The sequence below is a fragment of the Pelodiscus sinensis genome, chromosome 21 (genome assembly GCF_052426305.1).
Source record: "Pelodiscus sinensis isolate ZL-2025 chromosome 21, ASM5242630v1, whole genome shotgun sequence".
Classification (NCBI taxonomy): Eukaryota; Metazoa; Chordata; order Testudines; family Trionychidae; genus Pelodiscus; species Pelodiscus sinensis.
The window spans coordinates 15,081,965-15,093,739 of NC_143072.1; the positions used below are offsets into that span (position 1 = coordinate 15,081,965).

Consider the following 11,775-nt stretch of genomic DNA (forward strand, 5'->3'; position numbering starts at 1 on the left):
CCAAGAAATCCCTGCCGAGCGTCCACAGTGCCCTCTTGCACAAGAGCTCCTGCGCAAGAGGGCTTACATCGGTTATAAAAGAGCGTAGCTCTTCCACAAGAAGCCCTCTCTTACCACGCCGTACTATAAATTTCCTTGCGCAAGAGCAGGCGGGCAGTGTGGACGCTCTGCGGATTCTTGCGCAAGAACGGCCGTACTTGCACAAGAAGCCGGGAGAGTAGACATAGCCCATGTGTCTTTAAATCAAGATTGGATGTCCTACTAAAGAAGATGCACCTGTTCAGCCACAAATTATTAGACTTCATGCAGGAATTATTGGGTGAAATTGTCTGTGATGCTAGAGAAGGACAATAGTTTCTTCAGAAATGAGAATCTGTTCCATAGATTTCAATACCGGAAAATGTTAGTTTAAATCTCTTTGGCAGTGTAGAAGAATATTAGAGAGTAAAAATATGACTAACCTGTGTGACATGGTCAAGCCAGAGGGTTACAGGAGAGTGGTCAATGGGAAGGATGGTAACCCTAGATTGAGTAAGTCTGTTTCCAGGGTAAACTAACAAGGGCTAATCCAGAACAAGCAGGAACTTGCCAGAACCAATCAGGGCAAGTAAGGCCCCTGGAACCAATTAGGAGGTTTCCACAGTCTAGTGAGTTAGACTAATCAGAACACATGGGGCCAATGAAGAACCAGCTGAGACCAGTTAAAAGGCTCCCTTTCTGGTAGCTCAGTGTGGTGAGGAGTTTGAGGAGAAAAGGAGATGTGGGGAATCTGAAAGAAACAAGCACATGCTGGTTCCAAAAGGAGGATCGTGTGGTAAGGATGGTGCTGGGGAAGGCTGTTGAATTCCTGTGGCCCATGGATTTATAGCTGTTACCTGAAACATTATAGACAGCTGCTATTACAGGGTCCCTGAGCTGGAACCCGGAGTAGAGGGCAGATCTGGGTTCCTCCCCCATTTCAGTACTAGAAAAAGACTGGCTTTGGTACAAGTGTTTGTCTTACCCTACACCACCCCAGAGGGGCTATGAGAGACTATGAAATTTGGTTTCCCCTCTTTTGTTGCATGCTGTCCAGTGATGAGAGTTGCTCAACAAACAGCAAGCCAGAGTCTAAATGGAGGGTTGCTGTGAGTCTCAGAGGCAAGTAATCTGCCTGAAACTGGGGGACCCACCAAGGTTGAGGAAGAGCTTTGTCACTCCTGTGATGGGAAGTCTGGCAACCAAAGAGTGAACAGAAGCCTGAGGAATGAATTAGACCTAGAAGCTGTGTTAAAGTACAGCTCCCTCGCAGACCCAGCTGGCAAGGAGCTGGGCCTTCTTCATTGCTCGGAGAGCCTCCCTTTGGCTGTGTCCAGTCTCAGGGTTTTTTTCTGAAAAAAGTAGCCTTTTTTTAAAAAAAAACTTCCCCTGCGTCTAGACTGCAGCCGTGTTCTTTCGAAATTAAATCGAAAGAACGCGGCTTTTCTTTCGACGGCGGTAAACCTAATTTCACGAGGAAGAACGCCTTTTTTTGAAAGTGCTCTTTCGAAAAAAGGTGTTCTTGAATGCAAACAGGGGTTTTTCGAAAGAGAGCATCCAGACTGCCTGGGTGCTCTCTTTTGAAAAAGCGGCTTCAAGTCTAGACGCTGTCTTTCAAAAGAGGCTTTTTCGAAAGTATCTTTTGAAAAAGCCTCTTTCAAAAGAGGCTTGCAGTCTAGACATAGCCTTTATGAAGAGACAAAGGCAGGAAGAAGCTTACAGTGAGTTTAGTCCTTGGTATCCTCTCTTGACAAAGGGAACAGAGGACAGAAAAGACCAAAAAACAACACAAGTGGAGTGAACTAATGTGACAGAGCTTGTTAAATGGCCAAGACCCAAAGGAAATAGCCTGGAGGCTGATGCTCCTAAAGAAGAGCAGGAAGCTGGAGAGAATTCAGAAACGTAGAAAATTAAGCCCCAAATGAGCTGGTGGCTAAGTGGTGTTTTGCTCTGCATGCTGGAAGAGGTGAACTATAGTGTGATCTGGATGGAGGACCAAGTCACCAGACCAGAGCCCAGAGGAGAAGATGCAGAAGTTCCACAACACAGAGTGAAGCAGAAAAGGGGTGGTCCAGGATGGTGAGTCTGTCTAACCCACTTCAAGGTGGCTTTACACTGCCAACATGGGGTAAAACAGCTATAGTGTAAATGAAAGTCAAGTCATATGAATGAATGAGGGGAGAAGTGAGAACTTCCCTACGTTGTCAAAGCATGTTAAAAAAAAATTCCAGTTATCAGAAGCTTGTTGCCAGAAATATGTGAAAGGCAAGGCACACCATAATGAAGCATTAAAAAACAGAGGCAGATTTATAAAACTGGCATCCCACTGAAATGTGACTAACAGCCAGAAAACCAGCACACTAGCCATATGCAGTATCATTCAAGGCTGACAGTTATTTTTATTATGATAGGCTCTCAGCTTTAAATTACAGAGTGGACTGAAAGCCTTGCTAATAAGTTGTCTTTCTATTAGAAGTGTGCACAGGATAGAATCATTAGTGCTCTTGACAAGGAGTGCTCATGCTGCTGCCGTGTTGATTTTTTTTCCCCCCCTCTGGAAATTCTGGGCAATTGCATCTACTTTAGTGAATGCTAGCAGTGCATTCCATTAAAAAAAATTCACCTCCCTCTGCTGCTCTGCTTGGATAGCCATATAAAAAGAAATGTTTCTTGGAAGTAAATAACCTGTAGAAGTGGGATGCTGCAGAGATCGGAAGGCAGTGATGATGCTGGGTTTATCTATCCATCTGGGAGGGATGGGTAGGCCCCTTTGGTCTTGAACTGCCTGCTACTCTGTGATGAGCTCTGTATGTATTTGTAATACAGCCACATACCTGGCTGCACATAAGAGCATTTGTATTAATGTAGTCCAGTTGATTTAAAACTGATTTCTTTCAGGAAAGAATGCTTGTTTTCTAGGAAATCAGTGTACTCCAATACATTTATATTTTATACACTCCTCCCTTCCTTATATAATTCTAAGATTTTGCTGTTCATTCCTGTGAACTCTGTAGCAGCTGCTTTGTCACCAAGAGAATCTATGGAAAAGTATCGTGTGCCGTGGATGGTGGTTTTGTGGCCAGAGTAAGCTGAAATGATCTTAATTCAGTTTCATTTGAACAAGTTTCAGTGTCTACATTGGGAACTATTGGATCTCTTGGTGCCTTTTGGGAGAGGCTAAGCAATCACCTGGCAATGGAGACTGCTCCACCTACTTCTTTTGTCCAATGATCAAATCAAGTTTTCAGTGTCTGATACTATCCTAATGACACCTCTGTCAGCTTCTGTGCTTACCGTGGGACATATTTTGCAAGCTTACCTGATGCTATGTAATACTTAGTAGCATGAGCTAGTCCTTGCATAATCAGTCCCATGTAAACTGGGATTACGTGAGAAATGAGGCTTTATTCAGGAGGGTTCCAGGATCTGAGCCTCTGAAATATATTCTTCTATTTCACCAGTGTGATTTAGCATTTGATAGCCATGCCAGGGATACTGCAATGCTTAAGAATTCATCTTGACTGACAATATTGACAGTCATTGACATTACTTTACATGCTCTTTTTTCCTTCCTTCAGCCTCTGCTTTTGAGTTAGTTCCCTATACTTGTTCACAGACTAAGGTCAGAAGGAACCATTAGATCATTTAGTCTGGCCTCTTGTTTAACAGAGACCATAGAATTCCAACCATTCACCCCTGTATTGAGCCCATTAACTTGTTTCACCAAATCATAGCTTGGAGAAAGGCTTCCAGTCTTGATAAGAAAAGACTATGGCCAGGTCTACACTGGAGGAGAAAACTGATGTAATATACACAAATTGATGTAATAGACAAAAACTGATGTAATATTTGCAATTCCAGCTATGACAATTGCATACCTTACATCGATTTTTCTGAGGCAGTCCCACAGTGGGAGGTTGACTTCCCTTACTCCTTGCAACTACGAGGAGTACCACAGTTGATGTGGGTGTCCTCAGCATTCGATTTAGTGGGTCTTTACTAGAATCCATCACTTCCCTTAGTACTTTGTTCCAACGATTAATTACTCTGCTAAAAATGGACTGTGCATATCTAATTTGAATTTATTGGCTTTAATTGCCATTCATTGTTTCTTTTATGCTTTTCTCCACTAGATTAAAATACTATTTATTACCTGTATTTTTTTCCTCATTGAGTACTTCTATGCAGTAATCCAGTCACTTCTGTCGTCTTTTCAATAAGTTAAAAAGATTGAGCTCTTGAAGTCTCTGACTGTAAGGCATTTTGTACAGCCCTCAAATCATTTTTTAGCTTTTTTTTTTTTTTTTTTTTGTGCTTTCAGCATTTTCCAACATTAAAGAAAGCCTGTGCCTTTAGGAAAGTTTGTATAGCCTTTGGTAAACGTCTGTGTTTCATGAGCTGTGTCCTGTGCTAGAAAAAGAAATGAAGCTGCATACTTGCACATAGATAACATTGGGAAGACATGTGGATGAATACCATAGCTCCAAGCAGTTTTCATGCTATTGCTTTTGGTGTCTTAGGAGCAAAGAGCCTTTCATTTAATTTATAATGTAATAAAATTTCCTTTTGATCTTATTAAAATTGAAGATGATCATTTGGGATCAAAACCCTACAGCAGCCAATCCATAAACAGATTTTTTTATGTACATGTATGTTACAATTCATGCCTAACATTTGTGGTCTGGGTATGGAAAACAGTTGTGGTCTGGCTCCTGGCCTGGTATGGAAAACAGAGGACTACTTTTAAGTAAAGAGCTTAAGAAACCTCTTCATCAGGAAATAAATAGCTGTCTGCCCTTGTGACAGAGGACAGAGTTCGAGGCAGTTTTATTTTTTTAAATACCTTATTATTCTGACACTGTTAAATAGTCTCTTCTCTAAGACATTAGGCTTGTTGATGAAAGCTGAAAGACACAAATTGCTAGCAATGATACTTTGCTGTATTTATCTTCCTCGTCTAGATGAATCGAAACCAGTTACCTACTGTGTATATCTGCCATCCCTCTTCTGTACACAAAAGGGCCTTGGTGTAAATTTAGCCACCCTCCATTGTTAAGGAAGTGCTTGAGACTGTTCTAGGAAACCCCAAATCTGCATTAATTTTTTCAAATTTTTGGATTGGTGCTGTGATCATTCTCCTGAATTTCTTTCAGAAAAAACCTGGAGGTAGTTTAATACCTGCAGTTGCCTTTACAAAGGTACTTTGGTATCTAATGGTGTAGAGAGGCACTTAGTGGGTTTTACATGGACACCTGAGTGGATTGGTGATTTTTTTTTAATGGGATTTATGTGCTAATTTGTTTTGGCACTCTTGGAAAACCAACTTGACACCAATCTGCAACTTTGAAAATCTGGCTCTGGATAGTCAGTTGTTGTAAGAAGTACTGTTTTATGCCAGCTGTCTGCTATAATGCCACGCTGGGAGAAGAGCTTGGTCTGAACCAAACCCAGAACATTCCTAAATGTTGTTGGTATTGGTGGGTGTGACGGAACATGAATCCAAATTATAAAATGCAGGAGGGCTGGCGGTCTCCGTCTGCCCTCGGTAAGGGGTGTGTGTGTGGGGGGGGCCCACTCTGCACCCCCAGCAGGGGCCACAGCCTAAGGCAGCAGGGGTGGGGCTAGGGCTAGGCAGCCATCAGTGCCACCCAGATCAGCCAGCCCTCTCTTGCCAGCCCTCAGCACCATGTGGCACTCCAGCAGCAATTTAAAGGGATCAGGGCAACTGCCCCCTTTTCAGTCACTGGGTCTGGTAATATGGTGTCTGGCTGTTAACTTTATCATTGCCCAAAACAAAGCTGCAACAGATGAACATTAATGGAAACTTGAAGTCCTGGACTGGATCCAAATGTTTCAGTTCTGTTCACCTCTAATATCGCAGTGCAAGCCAAACATATGCCTAATGGACAATGGAAGGAATAAGACTGTGATTTCCTTATGATCCCACAGGAGTTTGTTTGTTTGGATTTTGAATCATAGGCAAACAGCTGTCTGCAATTCTCATTTTAAATGACAGTCCTTGATTAGGATTAATGACTTCCAGTGTGTGTTCACCTTTGTATTTTCTAACCATTTTGTAACCAAATGCTCCTGAGTTTGAGGTACTGATTGTGTTGGCATAAGCTAGTGACAATGTTGGAAGGGATCGAACAAACTTCCCTAAGCCCCTTGAGTCAATCCTGACTAGCAATACTTTTGTTTTTCCAATTGGAAGCCCCCACAGGGCAGACTGTCTGGTTGTGTAGTATTAGACTGAAGTTATTCTGTGTTCAAGACAAATGAAATAGCACTAGAGATGTGAAAGTCACATGTGACTTAAGCAGACCTTGAACCCTGACATCCTAAAATGAAAGGTAAATTATCAAGATATACTAATTTATTCCCTGGCCCAAAGGCCATGAAGTTCATAGGAGTCTTTACACTGACTTCAGTGGGCATTGGATTAGCCCTATAGTGATGTCCAATATAGGTGGAAATATTTTCACGCTCAGGTGCCCAATATGAAATGCCAAGGTTGTCTGACATTTTTAAGAGGTCCTGAGCATTCTCCGCTCTTTTTGCTGTGGGAGTGGTGTGCTGTGCTGAGCAAAACAGACCACTTCCTTACATACTTGATTAAGGAATTAGTTGCCCAAATATAGATAGTAAATGAATTTCCTGCTCAGCTTACAATCCAAAGCCTTGAGCAAATATAGCTCAAATAACAGAACATCAATATCTTGTGCTATATAGATATTAGCAGCAGTGTACAATACTGTAGCAACCATGACCATAATATCCATAGTAGGTTCCTGTAATGGGGCTAGGCCCTAAGGCCAAAAGAGCCATAAAGACATCCTCCAAGAGGCTAGGAAGAAACCAGCCAGTCAAGGGCCAGGAGGGACTATATAAGGAGCTGTGGTACTAGAGGTAACTCAATTGCAGCCTAGATCTGGAAGGGAGAAGGTTAGGAGATCAAGGGTGGCTGGCTGGAAGGACAACTCAGAGTGGAGAGGTGTTTAGAACATTGTCTCCAGGAAAAGTCTTTGAGGCACCACGCTGATATTGCATGGGGCTATGGACTAAATTGAGAGACTACAGGGGGCATCAGGATGGGTTGTGGGTAAAGTATGTACCCTGGAAGGGGCTTGTGACTGCACATAAGGCTGTATGATTTGTCGCTTGGGCTGAGTAGACAGGAGCGTTCGTGTGATATGAATGCTGCCCCATTACAGTTCCATAAATCAGTGTTAGGAATGATAGGAAGAAGCAGCAGGCAAGCCCAGATTAAGCTCTTCATAGGCCCAACACACACTCATAATTGTAGACCCTTAAATTAGATTATATATTAGGGAGATATGCCCTAGACACTTATCACCCTTTTTAAATTTTGTTCTTGAAAGTGGCGAACTGTGTAAGAAATTCATGGTACTTCATTGTAAAATAACAGCCATTTTGTTGTGTACTATTATACACTGGCAATGTTAACGCCACTAGGAGTGTAAAATCTACAGACTAATGTGTTGTGCCTCAGAGCTGATATAATGGTGCAAAGTTCTCAATTGTTCAACGTCATTTACGAAATAACAGTACTTTGGCTGATACTGGCCATACACTTCCACCATAGAATCATAGAATACTAGGACTGGAAGAGACCTCAAGAGGTCATAGAGTCCAGTCCCCTGCCCCCACGGCAGGACCAAATACTGTCTAGACCATCCCTGATAGACATTTATCTCACCTACTCTTAAATATCTCCAGAGATGGGGATTCCACAACCTCCCTGGGCAACTTATTCCAGTGTTTAACTACCCTGACAGTTAGGAACTTTTTCCTAATGTCCAACCTAAACCTCCCCTGCTGCAGGTTAAGCCCATTACTGCTGCTTCTATCCTCAGAGACCAAGATGAACAAGTTTTCTTCCTCCTCCTTATGACACCCTTTTAGATACCTGAAAATGGCTATCATGTCCCCCCTCAATCTTCTCTTTTCTAAACTAAACACACCCAATTCTTTCAGCCTTCCTTCATAGGTCATGTTCTCTAGACCTTTAATCATTCTTGTTGCTCTTCTCTGGACCCTCTCCAATTTCTCCACATCTTTCTTGAAATGCGGTGCCCAGAACTGGGCACAATACTCTAGAAACAGTATTTAGTAGTACTGTATCCCAGGGTTTCTGAAACGCAACTGTGAAGTGCAAACACTCTAGTAATAAGCAGTGCTCCTGCTAACATTTTTCATGCTTGGGTGGGTTGAACTCTTATGCGCACCACCAGCACAAACCAACCTAGATATAAATCTATATATTAAACAGTTCAGATGGGCTGAATCAGAGACGCAGCAACCTAGCCAGCTGGCCATGGCAATCAACTCCTAGGGGCACTGTGATCGACCAGTCAATCGCGATCGACCAGTTGGTGAGCACTGAGCAAGGCCTATCCACATAATCCTTATCTACAAAAGCAACCTAACTGCTTTACAATAGAAAAACATCAATTCAAGAGAACTCAGATCTGTATTAAGATCTGTAATGTAAAATCTTGACAAAGCCCTGGCTGAGATGGTTTAGGTCAGGTTAGTCCTGCTTTGGGCAGAGGGCAGGACTTGATGATCTTCTGAGGTTTCTTCCAGCCCTAAGATTCTATGAATCTTTCCACTCTCTTTGTCTGCTCTGGATCTGTCTGCTCTGGATCTGTCTCCCTCCAAACTAATTTTTAGCTCAGGCTAACATTTCCAGGCAGAGTGCCTCCTATTAACAAACTCAACATGGCCAAAAGCAAGCTCTTTATCTTTCCTTCCTGATACTAGGTGTCCGCTGATGACCAGGAAATTCCTCAGTCAAATCAGCTCAGGAAATTCTTTTGATTGTGCCAGCTGAGTTACAGTAATAGTCAGGCTGGTGCTTAAACAGTTACAGGTTTATTAAAGAAACTTATAAACATACGGTTACAGTGGCTATTGCTCTACTTCTTAACTGCTAGCAAATACAGGGTTTAAATGGTTACAGGAAAACACACACTGGTTGTATAAGTTCACCAAAATAATGGTGGTACAACAACAACTTAGTCTTATAGAGCTCTATAAGACTATGTGTGCACAAAGACAAAGACACATACAGGTACAAAGACACATACAGGTACGATTTTTACCCCCTTCTGCGTCTCTCGATTCCAGCGTAGTCAGGCCAAGATCAGTCACTTAATTCCTCAGAAAGACGAATACGAGGCTGGGTGTCCCCGAGTGGACCTCGGGAGTCAATCACCTAACCTGACCAGCAGGTAGTCGATAGATTGATACTCAAAGTGAGTGCGTTGCTGGGGTCATCTTTATACCGATGGGGTCACGTATTCTCTTTCTTATCTAAGGTGCCAAATTGTGCTGGTTCATCTTTGTGATGCCAGTTCTTACAAGGCAGTTTCAAACGTAATTTACACTTGTAAGAGAACTAAATTGGGAGTACTGGACATTTTTTACTCAGCGGGAGATTCCTCTCCCGGGATAGTTGTGTGATCATATCAATATCGGCACTAGTCAAGGGCAGTTTCTGCAGCCTCTTGGTCAACGATTGGCTTGATGGTCCTCTTATCTATGTTTGCAGTTGTCCAGGGTCACAATGAGCCAGCATATCCGGGCCTTCTGTTAAGGCATCAAAGACTATGCTGATTATATTGCTCTCTGTGTCCTGTGTGCTCTGAGGCACCTTAGAGGGGCAAGCAAGATGGATATAATGGGGAGGGGGAGTTCCTGTCTGGCTACACTAGGTGAAAAATGTTTTGGTCTAGAACTGCTGAGGAGTCCCTGTTTTGTGTTTGCTCTACAAGTCTAACAGTGGGTGTGACATTCTTTCCCCCATCATATTTTCCTGGCATATTTAAGATAGTGTAATTATGTTGCCAATCAGTTGTTCAATATCAACCCCTCTTCACTTCAGCCACAAAAAGAAAAGGGAAGACCAACCTCCCTCTGATGCATTAACAAGACAATGAAATTTCCACAGCAGCATTCCTATGTCCCATATAGCCACCTGCTCCCATACCCCAGCATATCACCCTCCCCCCCATGCAGCCTGCTTCCTCACCCCTCCTCCACCCCAGGAGAGAGTCCTCTGTCTCTCCCTTGCACCAGCAGTTGCAGACCAGACAGGAGTGAGTCAGGACACCCAAAAACTCCCCTTACCTCACCACACAGATGCCAGCACCCACCTGCCCCCTCTTTCACCCACCTACCTACCCCATGCAGTCTGCTCCCCTCCCAGCCCAGCAAGCTGGAGAGCACTGGGTTTTTCACATGGAACGTCAGCCAAACCCAGTTGTTGTAATCACACCAATCCTCTCCTCTCCCAGCCCACACAGGATGCCCCAACCTCCCCTTTAATCCTCCCCCCTGCATCCACTTATTGCCCCCTTCTCCTTTTGTCTCCTCCCTACCAGATGGAAGAGGCAAACTCTGTCTCCAGCATGGAACTGCTGAGGGAAAAGTGCAACACCCTCTGTAAAGCAGCTCCCTGAGAAACAGTTGCTGAGCTCCTGGGCAGAGTTCATTAAGCAGCTGCAAGGCCACACTGCTGCCCAGCTTAGAGGGAACCTTGGTAATTAGGTGGTGACTCTTCCCTTGCACTACTTTCAAGGGAGCTTTTGAGAAATGACATTTGATGATGTAATCTGTGATTTTGCTAACAAATAGCGTTGCAAAGTAAAGATTTAACTGTATGTTATGCCTGCATGTTGTTGGTTCACCAAAGATGTAATACACCTGCATTTAATTGATCTTCAATATTTGCATACGTATGCTAATAAAAACAAATTATCAAGATTTAACAGTTTTCTTATTTTTAAGTCAATTATGATTTTTTTTTTTTTTTTTTTTTTTTTTTTTGGCCCCTAAATTTTTTGTAGGCCCTCGGCACTATGCCAACTGTGCCTAATGGATAATCTGGCCCTGGCAGAAGGGAAGTACTGTGGGCATCTCTATCAGGAAGCTATTGAAAATGTAAAGGGGCGACCAGTCTGAAAAAGGTGCAGAAACAAGAAACAATAATGGGGACAAAGGAGCAGTCCAGAGTAGCTGGGGCAGGACATAGGGGACATCTACACTGCAGCTGGGAGGTGTGATTCAGACATGCCCGAGCTAAAAATAGCAACGTGGCCTTGACGGCCCTGGCAGAGACTTGGATGAGACACCCACGTCCAATCCTGTTGTGGCCCAGGGAGTTGGTCTTAGGTGGCTACGCTGAGCAGCCAGCTGGGTCACAGCATCTATGCTGCTATATTTAGGGTGCTAGTTGGAGATGAGCAAATGCAAGATTGTCTCTGTGAAGGGACTCTCAGTTCCCAGCTGCAGTGTAGCCCTACTGATGAGGGTTGGGAAGAAAGTCAGAGATGTTTGCTGGAGGGGGGTGGTGAGATACTTTTAAAAAGTGAGGAGGAAGTATGAAAAGGCAGAGGGAAAGCTAGTAAGGGATTTAAGATGGAAGAAGGGAGCGGGCAAAACAATTCTTTGAGAAAGGGGGAAGAAAACAGTCGTGTCCTAGCAGCAGCCATTCAAGGGGTCAGGAAACAGGAAAGGAGGAGGGATTTGTAGTAGCCAAGCTGAGAATTTATCCTTATTGTGCTTCACCCCATGTTATTAGTGGGCCAAATCCTGAGATGTGCTAAGTGCCTGCCATTCTCCTTGAAACCACTAGGGGCTTGTATGCACCAGTGTACTGTACTTCTAAAGATGGAAGGCTGTAAGTAAATTGTACTTATACCTGACACTTGAACCATCTTTAGAAGATAC

At 43.4% G+C, this 11,775-nt stretch overlaps 1 long non-coding RNA gene across 1 annotated transcript; it reads left to right on the forward strand.

Moving 5' to 3' along the window:
- The first annotated feature begins 743 nt into the window (after nt 1-743).
- On the forward strand, nt 744-10,787 carry LOC142819202 (uncharacterized). The gene is made up of 3 exons (XR_012897006.2): nt 744-814; nt 1,775-2,097; nt 10,428-10,787. It is a non-coding gene; the product is annotated as an uncharacterized LOC142819202 (long non-coding RNA).
- Nucleotides 10,788-11,775: the final 988 nt, after the last annotated feature.